We start from the raw sequence: 11,201 nt of genomic DNA, 5'->3' as shown, positions 1-11,201 counted from the left end.
TCCACTATGGAGTGGTGACACAGAACGAAACCCAAGGCTCTCACTTCAGCAGCCCATAAGAAAAATTTATCTGGAGAACTTTCCTTCGCTGAAAATATGCAGTGGTAATATTTTCCATCCTGCTGACCCTGGAGAGTGTGTTCAACAACTAACATAAAATAACAAGCTCTTATTACAAAAGTGTCCCAATTGAATCCTATGTCTGACATACAGCTTGTTTTAAAGAACCTTGAGAACCGGGATGGAAAAGCTTTCCACAAGATGCTTATCAGAGCTCAAGACAGATAGAACTCTCTATCTGCTCGACCCCAGGCTTACTTTTTCCTCAGTGAACACAGAACGCTGTGCAAGAAGTCCATGTTTATGTATTCTGAGGGCACTGTGCAGCCAGGACAAAGAGCAAATCAATAAATAAAGAACTGGGAATTCCAAGAGCAGCTGACATGGTTGACAAGCACCATGGGACTGGGATTCATCAATCACTTGGGCTCTTTACAAATACTCCTCTTAGGACACAGATTCCCAGTCTGTGTGGAGAAGCTAAGAGGGCTATTTTCTCCTCCCCAGGTTCACATTCAGGACAGCCACTGTCTCTACAGCTCCACAAGAACATCATGCACAGCAATTCCCTCACAGCCTCCGTGCCTCCCCCACCAGCAGCCGTTGACCGGCTGCAGTCCTGCTGGGGCTGCCACAAACACCAAATCCCTCCCTCCTCGGGAGGGTGGGTGCTGCTGGCCGTGTACTTTTTCCAGCTATCAACAGCAGATTCCAAAGACAACAACTATCCATACTTTTCATCCCCATGCACCTCAAGTGCCCAGCATTAAGTGGATTGTCTGAGAACCCTCCAACTGTAAAATGCCAAAGAGTTCTGGTACTTTTTCTCCTCAGAGGACTTCAAGACTGCTCTTTTCCTGCTGCCAGGACTACACAGAGCAGGTCAAACCATAGCTAAAGACAGGCAAAGCACATTCAAACTGGTGCTCTACTTGCAGGGGTCTGGGTGAACAAAGGACTCTGTGACTGCACTGACAGACCCTAACAGCCTGCCAATTGCTTCTGACATGACTGCTGTGGGAAGCCAAATCCAGCTGTAACTACACCATGCTCAACTATAACCAACACATAGAGAGAGCTGGTTAGGAAATTCCTTAGGCTTCTTGTCTCCCTTTGACCTCCAAGGGCTCTCTCCAGGGACAGTGTGTCTGTGGAGCACAGCAGGGATGTGCAAAGTGCATGTGCAAAGCCAAGACATGTCACACAAGAAACCTGCTGACAGTTCACAGCACCAGCCTATTTACCAAACACACTGGCCTTATGCCCATCTGTCTGGTGGAAAATGAGTTGGTTGAAGTTTCCCTGCTCTATAACCACAGCATGTGACAAGCCCCATCTCCAGCCAGTTCACTCACAACCCTCACACTAGTGTGCTTCTTTCCTCTAAAGTCAGGCACAAATTCCTTGCAGGATTAGCTCTTGGATCAGGGATAACAGAGCTCCAGCTGCAGCTCCTGCAGCAGAACAACCTGACACTAAATGCCAAAGAATAACACTCATTTTACCTGGTCTGGTCAGTTCACTGAAGAGCTGAAGTAGAAAACAAGGATCATAGAAGTCATCAAGGCTCTTGACTGTTTCATCTTTGTATAGTGACTCTTGTATCACCTGAAACCAAATCCAAACCAGTGTTTGTAAGGAACAGCACCAATTTCAAGCTTGTTTTCAAACTTCCACAAACACCTCATCCCACTATAACCCACCTGACACCGCACGCATTGTAAAATATGATGCAACGCGGGGTATGACGTGCTTGTTTTTAAACCCAGCTTTCGCTATGAGACTCTCTCCACAACTATTTCCCCTGAGCAGCACCAACAGCTACAGAAGCATGCCAGCAAACTGTACGAAAGGCTGGAGAGCCCATTGCCAGTGGATCCTTGGGCTGTCCAATCCTGGCCTCGCATACGTGACGACCTCTGCAATGCACAGTCACCCCTGCTGACGAGACGTGGCCCATATCTTGCAGTTAATTTTGAAAGGTGCTCCCAAACAACGAATTCCAGTCCTCCTACAAACTGAAATGACTCTGCCGACGGAAGCAAACTGCACGGAGGCAAGAAATGAATGCCTCAAGGTTCTTGCTGTATATCCAAGGAAGGGTAACCGTACACAGGCTGAACCAAAAGCACCTGTGGTGACAGTAGCCGGGGATGCTGAGGGAACGACAGAAGCGTCTTCATCATCTTCTTGATCCAGCAGACACAGAATCTCCTCCGTGCTTGGCTGCTGCCACAGGGATTTGCCCAGACTCTGCAAGTCTTGTGATGCTCCACAGCCATTGGACCTCACAGCAGGATCTTTAAACATTATTCAAGGTAACTGCATCAGGCAACAGAGCCAAAAGCAACTCCAGAGGAGATTTTGCCTTCATTTGTACTTATTACCCTGTGGGACTCGAAGCTAGAACTCGTTTCCCTGGCAACACCTTTGCCATCCATCCCAAGGCTTTTCAAATTTAGGCTGAGGGTGTCTCATTCACTCTGCCCTCCCCTGTCCATCCAAGGCAGAACATATCCATTTAGAGGCACCTACGGAATTAAGCTTGAAGTGCAGATCAAAATGGCAGCAGCTGCATGAAGGGACAGGGATCCAGACCTGACTCAGCCAGCGCTCTTGCACTGCTGGTGGTATTTCTGCCGCTACCTCCAGGACAGAAAAGAGCACATGAGGAAGGCAGACCTAAGCACAACTGTTGGCAACAGACTTTCCTGTCGACTGCGTGAGCACAGCAAAGGGAAAAGTCAACCAAAAGTCAAAGTATTAATCCGTTGTGAATTATTTGTTTCAATGGTGATAAAAGTCGTTTCATTTTACCTAGAAGAAAGCTAATAAAACAACTTTTAAAATATCTGTAATCTCTTGTTCAGCTCCTACTTGTGTATGTTCAGGTACTGGTATGTTTATACTTTTTTGGGGTTTTTTGTCTGTTCACAATGCCAGAGCCATTAGGAAGCATCCGAACATTCAGCTGATATCAAAATGGTGAACTTTGACTGTCATCAGATGGTTAAAGGTGGGAAAGCAGAAAAGCTACACAGTGTGCTTAAACCTCAAGTCCAGAAATTCTTAGAGCGTGGATTTTTTTATTTTGATGCAAAGGAAGTGATAAGGTTTGTGTGCATAACTTCTGTACGTTTCCTCAGATTGAATTGCGGTCCTGGGATGTATTTCAGCCCTCAGCAAGAAGATAAGAGAGAGAATGTTGCCTCTGTAACTGTGGTTTTAGTGTATCCTGGGAGATGCTTAACAGCTGAAATATGAGTCACCTATTTCACTCTGGTAAGGTCTTGTCTCATCTGTGCAAGCTCTACAAATCTCTAAGGAAGGTCTCTGTGAGACAGTCAAGGGCCAAGAAATAATTTCAGGCCTTTGACCTCAGGATTTAGTGATAATGGTTGATAATCCTTTTTCTAGGGGGCAGCCACATGGAATTAATGAGTGTTTTTCCATCTTCCTGTAGAACATGCTGAGGATTTCCCTCAGTGGTGGAATGCACCATTCTCTGTGAGCTGTGAATGTTTGTGTTGGGGGCAGTGTTTTTGACTGCGCTGGGTCCCGAATGGGAGAGATTCCTTTCTCTCAAAGCAGAGATGCATGTTTCCTGCTCTGCTCTGTACTTATTCCTGATCCCTGGAGCAAAGGCTGTGCTTATCTCGGTAGGAGAAGAGAAACAGGGATAGAAGCAGGCGACATTCCTTCTCTTCTGCCTTCCCCACCCTTCCTCCTTTTAACTAATGCAGAGCAAAGTGCTGAATGAGGTTCTCCCTGAGAAAGAGTTGCTGAGTAATGAGGGAATGAGCTCCAAAAAGCTTTAAAAGTGGTTTTTAAAATGTTTTTTATTGGGGAATTCAAATAATGCCATCACAAACCAAATACAACAGACTGGAAGCAAGACAAGATTGTGGCTTGTGGCAGCTCAAAGACTTGTGCTAATGACAGATACAGTAACAATGCTTGTGAGTTCATGGACCGTCTTCTTTGGGAAATATCAGGCTTTTTGCTTTGTATTTCGAGTCAAATGCAGAGATAGTAATACCAAAAAAAATCTTGAAGAAAGTTCTTCAGAACTGCTTGGTTAAATCTCCAAGTAAAGGTGCTGCAACCATACTGACTTTGGTGGACAAGGAGTGTAGTGGGAATGACAGAAGTAAGGGATAAGTGTGTGTCCTTGGGAGAGGCATTAGCATTTTGTACTCCTAGCTGAGCAAGCAGCACGTGGATGTTGCTTAACATGATCCTTCGGAGAGCTTTCTAGCAGGAGTTACTGGGCTTCTCCCAAAGGAAGTGGAGCAGTTCTGAGTGCCTGAGGGCCTCAAACATCCCTTGAGCTGAGGGAGAGAGGCTGGTTTTTAAGTTTTATGAGCAAAATGGGGTGTTGGAATTGGCTTTAGTTACATCACAATTTCTTGTTACTTTTACTTAAATAAAATTCAAGAACTGTCTCAGTACTTTTAATTTTTTTTTTCTGTAACTAGGAGTTATTTCTCTCTGAGGTTCTTTGTTCTTTGGAAGTGTGTTAGTTGAACTGTTTGAAAAGAAACCTTAATCTTGCATATCACTTTCAGCAAGCAAGCAAGGAGGATTGGGAGAAGCTGAAGCAGAAGGACTGATGTTATTTGCAGAAAATGCCTGAGCTGTGCTCAGCGCTTGAAGCTCAACCTCCGTTGCTGCCACATTTACAAATGCCCTGGTGGGGCAGGGAGGTCCTACTGCCAATGCCCTGATTTACTGCCCTGGCTCAGATCTCCCTGTCCCCATTGAGGAGATGTGTTGAACAGGTTATTTCAGTTCTTTTCTGTCTGCTGTTGTCCCTGGCACAGGTCCCAGAGCGGCACTGTCAGGACCAACTGCTTGGACTGTCTGGATAGGACCAACAGTGTGCAGGCCTTCTTGGGCTTGGAGGTGGGAACCCCATGGAGCTCCTGCTGGGCACTGGCCTGGGAAAGTAGTGCCACCTTCCTGGGAAGGGCAGGTGAACTTCTCCCAGGTGGGTTCTAGTGGGAGCTGGCCTTGTTCTGACTGACAGAGGGAAGGCCTTCAGCACGTCTGAAAATGAAACACTACAGGTGTTGTGAGGTCAAAGCTAGGAAAATCATTAGCCTTCTGTTTGCTGAATTTATTGTGGTTAATTGCTCCTCTCAAGAGGAATTCCCATGAGAACTTCCAAGGCCTTGCTCATAGAACAGACATTTCTAATTGTGGAATATGAAGTGCTTGGCTGCTGCATTAGCACAAGTTTTCTGTGGCAGAAGAGTATCTTTGTACACTCTTGATGTGTAGAGTACTTACATGTCAAACTTAGCTTTGTAGCTCTGTTTTTTCCTTTCATGCCCTTTTAAGAACCAGGTGTGCCAGAGGTTTCAGCTATGAAAATTATGAATTCAGCTAAAGTATGAGAGCTAAAAGCACAAAACTTAATAAGAAGGGAAATGGTTAATCCTGAAGAACTGCTTACTTAATGTTAAAATTCTGTTAAATGAGATACAGAAATTCTTACTTTATATAACACAGTAGATACTTCAAATAACAGGTACTGAACTCTAGATGGCCCCCTAAAATTACAAGAGCAAGCACGCAATTTCTTCTTGTGTATTTCTTCTTAGTTTTGTTTTGCAAGTTTCCTTTTGTGTCTTTTGTTGATTCCTGCCCAACAACCTTCAGAATTTTGCCTTTGCCATTTTGTGTCTATTATTTGTGGTTCCTTCTTGCTGTCAGGAACCCTAAGGTTTTAAAGATTTTTTAAAAGCTCTTGAAAATAGCTTTTGTGTTTAGTTTTAGCTACCTGGTTGTTTTTCCTCTATTACTACCTATCTTCAAAGGAAAATGAAGTGTTGGTGCTGAAGTGCATGTGTGATGCAGTCTTTCAAGCATGATCTGGGGAGTGTTTGCTCAGAATGGTTCATATAAACCCCAGGTTTGTGGGGTTTTATGCATATATGCTGAAAAACAGGATGTGCCTTTTAAGAAGTCTATTTAAACTGGGGTTATTTTGTTTGGTTGGTTTTGGTTTGGTTTGTTTGGGTTTTTGCTGATGCTGTCTTCACCTGTTACTGATGCTAATAAAACAGCAGGAGGTATTAGGATTAGCTGAGCAGCCTCAGTTAGTTGAATGAATTTGCACTTTATGTTATCCATGCATCTGGAGGTAAGGCAGCCACTGCTGCCTGATCACTTAATCTGTAATCATTCTCTGTGTGTGTGTGGAATGTGTCCCTTGGAGTAACAGGAGTTGTCCCAGACCTCTGTCTTGTTTGTGTTTGGTGTGGCATTTTGCCTTCTCAGGAACCCTTCAGAGATGTCTCCTCTGGAGAGGAAAAGCTGAATAATTGTTTTGTGGGCCTTTCAGCTGACAGCTTTGGATTGCATATGCTGAGTTCCAAGTACTCATTGTTCAGTGGAAGAAGTTTACTTCCATAGCAGTTTACTCTTCCTTTTTCAGGAAAAGGGAGTTCATTGTCCTCAGCCACCTTTGTCTTATGCAGGTAACAAATATTTGTGAGGGAGGAAAGGAATGTACAGAACATGTTGCTTAGAAATTGTTTGGAGTAAATCAAATTGTAAAATGTTAGACTGCCGAAGTCACGTCACTGGGATGTGAATTCAGAAAGCCAAGGCCAAGGTGCTGATTGGAGTTCCTCAGGTTGGAGCAAGTGTGTTAATTCCAAGTACAGTTTATAATCCTGCCTAGGAAAATGGTTAGGGACAAGGCAATACAGAGGGCAGAAATAAAAATAGTCCCAGGTTAAGAGGTAGGAATTAAATGACAGTTGCCTGCCAGTTGCAAATGAATGTTCCTTGATGATTCACTTTCATGCAGATGTTATCGTTTAACTCTGTTGGTGTATCAGAGGATGAACTTGATCAAAGTTTTTGAAACTTTTTTTTTTTTTCTAGTAGCACAATGCTATCAGGATCACTCTCTTCTTTGTCATATAATTTCTCTGAAAAGGTCAGCATGACCCTGTCTTCTGGGCAGAATTAATAAAATTATAAATATGTTCATCTGGTTTTAAAATCAAAATCCTGTTTGACAGAAAAAGCATGACCTTAACAATCACCCTGTTGGGATCTAGAAGTGGAGGCTTGTGTAAGTATGAATAATATGGACATTAACTTGGAAAAATCCACATTTAGAAAACGTCTTTCAAGCTACGGACAGCTTTTGCGTTTGTTTTCATAATTTTTGCCTAATATTCTGCAGTAAATACAGAATGCCTGCGAATTTTTTGGTGGCAAAATGTAGGACTGAGTCAGGAATGTAAGTCAGTGCAGTTCTGCTGGCTGCAAGCCACTTTGTTTATAAAGTCAAGGAACAGATTTCTGCTTTTAAATGATCAATATATGTTTTTTTTTTTAAAATGCAAGGGTGTTAAATAGCACATCTTTTGCAACCTGCTTCGGAGAGTGCTTACCTTATTTAGGTATTACCCTTTAATATTACCACAAAAAAGCAGTGAGAAACTGGAAATTGTCCCTTGGTCTTTTTACGTCCACAAACAAGCCTTTCTCCTCAAAAGTATTTTGAAAATAAATATGCTATTTCATATACTCCAGTGTTTCCTGTTGGACATTTGCTATGTTGACACAGCAGTGTTCTTTTCAGTGTAGAGAATAATAAGAGAATTGTGTAGCTTCAAGCAAAAGCAAAATACTCATTGACTTTGTTGGGCACCCTAAGGTCCTTGCTTAATAATCACATTTTTCAGAGGAAGAAGTATTCACATTTTATAATAGTTTCATCACAGGTTAAATACAGGTCAGTTTAGAAATGTGATTTACCACAGCATACATTCACAGAAATATTTTTGAAATAGTTTGTGTTAGAAAATTAGTTGTATAGCCAGACAATACTGCTGATAAATTAAGTGCATTGATAGTATTTCTGAACATTTGAAAAGTAGAAAAAAACCTATATAAATCCGATGATAGCTTATTGTTGACTGTATGGATTGGTAGTTTACAGTTCCATGTGTATCTCTGGTGAAAAAAAGCTATTGAAAGGTAACAGAAGATCAATATCATAATAAAAATATATTATTAAAATGACAATATAATTTATTCAGTGATGAAAATTTTGTTACTGTCTTATATGAGCACTAGGTGTTGGGAGAAAACCCAGTAGATTTTATCACTTTGTAAATGCCTCGGTTTGAAAAAGAGAATTAAGCTCCCAAGGCAATGAATTTATCAGATTCCATCGTGAATTAGGAGAGAGGCTACACACTTAATTTTGGTTTTTTACTGAAAGTTAATGTTGCTTATTAAATTTCCTTAGTGAACCAAATGAGTCCCTGAAACAAACATAGCCCAAAAAAGTATAGAGTGACTTGTATCAAGAATAATTTACTACATTTTAACTCAAACATCCTGAGTCATCAGATAAAACTCTGCTGGCATTCTTGTAATGCAGATCCCTTTTAGAATAAATATATATGTCAACATGTGGGATGTGAGTATTTCAGATTTTAGGAACAGTTTTGTTCTCTTCCAATTGCCTTAGCCACTTTTGTGAAAGAACTTTTTACCTTTTCTTAGGCTCTTGGCAGGTTTCTTCTGTTCTTTTCCCCAGTACAAGAGACATCGTATTCAGAATCATATTCCTGCTAGGACAGAGCCCTTTAGCTCCCATCATTTCTGTTTATGTTTGCAGAGGAATGTGTATGCTAGGGCATGGTAGAAATTATTTGCAAACCCCAACTGACTTGAGTGCTGCTTGTACCATTTTTTGTTTGTTTGTTTCCAAAGTTTAGTGTGAATGTTTGTTGTTTTTTTTTTTGGTCTTAGTTAATCGCTCATGAGCTTTCTGATTAACACTTTCTATAACCATTGAATGCCTTGTCCAGTTTAACTTTTCTTGCCCTTAGTGTGGGTATTCAGGGTATAAAAACAGCCTCTGGGGTATCTTTCTGTTCTCCAGACTGTGTGCTCAATATCAGCTTGGGGTTTTTTTTCTTTTTTTTTTCTGCCCTGTATTAATTTCTCCTTTCTCTAGTTCACCTACTTTTCATGTGATTGTTTTCTCTTTATTAAAGAGCTATATATAAATTCTATTAACATTTTATTGCCCAGTGCTTTTCTTCTTTGCCTTCTTTTCCTATGCCTAATGTAAGCTCTGAACCTAAATAATATTAGGAATAATTTTAATTTTTCACATCCCCCTGAAATTATGCACATCACAGTGTGGAGGACCCTTTAACCATTCCTACTGTTTGATTACATTCACTGAGGCTTTTACTTTTGTTTTGGTAGTGTTTTGATTATTTCTTACCTCCTCTCCCTGACTCAGCCTTTCCACTAATTGTGCTGGTTTGTGCTTCTCTGAAACCTGTAGCCATGAGATACAAAAATCTGTAGAGTTATTGTTTGCCCTGTATTTAATACAGTGTGCCTCTTAACAATCAATTATGTTGATTGCCATTGCTGTTATTTCATACAGGGAGTCAGTCTGTTAACCTGTAGCAAATCTATTATTAATTGGTTTCTTAGTTCAGTAAGAAAACTTTGATTCAGTCTGATTAAACAAAAATGGAAGGTTTGGAAGAGTATCTCTGAAGAATAGAGCCACAGTGATAATCAAGAAGGACTTTTCCATATTCACAACCATCTTAGCTGTTTGCTACTGCGTAGCATCGCTTCCTTGAGGTCTGAGCAGTGCTGGCTGGTTGTTGAGATAGTGGTTAATGGAGAAAAAAGGAGTTCAGTGCAAGGTCAGGGGCTCCTGTAAGAAGGGAATGAGCTCATGTGTATCTATGGATTCACAAAATGCCTTTCCATATGTCTGTATTTCTTTAATCTTTTCAGCATCGGTGGCAGAAGCAAGGCAGATAAGGACTTTGAGATTTGCAGGCAGCCCGAGTGCTGGTCCAGGATCCTTGAGGTTATCTTTCCCTTTTCCATGACAAAGGTGTTGAATCAGGATAACCAAGGACTGAGAGTGGTGACCCGTATTGAACAGTCCATCACTTGGCAAGGGTGAGCCTCAGCCCCGTTGCTGACTCCCAAGGACTGTGTCTGCAGAAGCAGCAGGGACAGTTCCAAGCTGCTCTCCTGGCAGAAGGAAGGAGGCAAAGGAGTGTGGGGATCCTTGTGCCCTGGTGGATGAACCACACTCGTGCTGAGAATTAGGGTGCTTTACTCTGCTTTGTCTTCTACCTGGAAGTTTTTTCTTGCTGGCGGGTTCACAGTGTGAACGTGTCCCTGTCTTTCACTTTTTAGCCTACAACACTGCCAGCATCTGAAATTTTCAAGGGGAAGTGGTGGGTAATCAGGCTTCTCTGATTCCATTTGTCACAGTTTAGGGGTGGCCTCAGGAAGAAAACATTTTTCCTACTCTCCAAGTATTTAGCTCTTGTCTTCTTTGTTTTCCACAAGTTTCATTCTCTTGAAATACACTCCTGCTGACTTGCAGGAGTCACCTATGGATGTTATTGCAAATGTACACGTATATGTATGATCACAGTTTCTGTCTCTGAAACTTATTTAAAGCATTTTAAGCCTTCTTTGCTGACCCTGTTGCTTATAGGAGTTGCCACTGTATTCTCAGGAGGTTTCTGGCACTAAGTGAAGAAAATGTTTGACTTTTGTACACGGTGAGAGGGAACCTCAGCCCACGAGTAAGGTGTTTTCCTCCTTGGCAATGTGTATCCCGTTAGGTTGAGGCTTCCTTTATTTATGGTGAAAAAGCACAAAAGAAATGTGCCTCAGGATTGTAACAATGGTATTTTGCTGCACATCTTGTGGAGCTTTTGACTAATGCCTAGAGGAGATAGTAGAGTGGGTATATTTCCTTAGGAGTTCTCTGTGCCTTTTGTCTTTCACTGTGTGTGACCACCTCCTGTCAAGGGCAAACAAACTTGGCTGTCTTCCTGGCTCACAGCTGCTTTTATTCCTGTTTTCTTTGAAAGAGAGATGAGCAGCTGGAACACTGAGCTTGGACGTTGCTGCTCTGCTGGAGAGAGGGGACTGAGGTGTGGGGGGAGTCAGGAGCTCTCCAGGCAGTGTGGGGCTGCAGCTCTTAGTCATTCCAAGCCATCTGTCAGGTGCAGCCTGGAGCAAGGGTGGGTGAGGGTGACCATCAATACCCCATGGCTTGCCAGTGAGGTACTGCTGATACGGAGGTAGAAGGGAGGGAGGGAGGG

At 42.2% G+C, this 11,201-nt stretch overlaps 1 protein-coding gene across 1 annotated transcript in view; it reads left to right on the top strand.

Moving 5' to 3' along the window:
• The first annotated feature begins 11,104 nt into the window (after window positions 1-11,104).
• Window positions 11,105-11,201, top strand: part of LOC116995259 (solute carrier organic anion transporter family member 1A2-like) — a 40,997-nt gene continuing 40,900 nt past the window's right edge. Inside the window, exon 1 of the mRNA XM_033057784.2 lies at window positions 11,105-11,163. The gene's annotated coding sequence lies outside the window, so the exon portion shown is untranslated. The remainder of the gene's footprint in view (window positions 11,164-11,201) is intronic.

This window comes from Catharus ustulatus, chromosome 4 (assembly GCF_009819885.2).
Source record: "Catharus ustulatus isolate bCatUst1 chromosome 4, bCatUst1.pri.v2, whole genome shotgun sequence".
Lineage (NCBI taxonomy): Eukaryota > Metazoa > Chordata > Aves > Passeriformes > Turdidae > Catharus > Catharus ustulatus.
The sequence above is the reverse complement of the archived record's forward strand: the minus strand, read 5'-3'. Positions and strand labels throughout refer to the sequence as shown.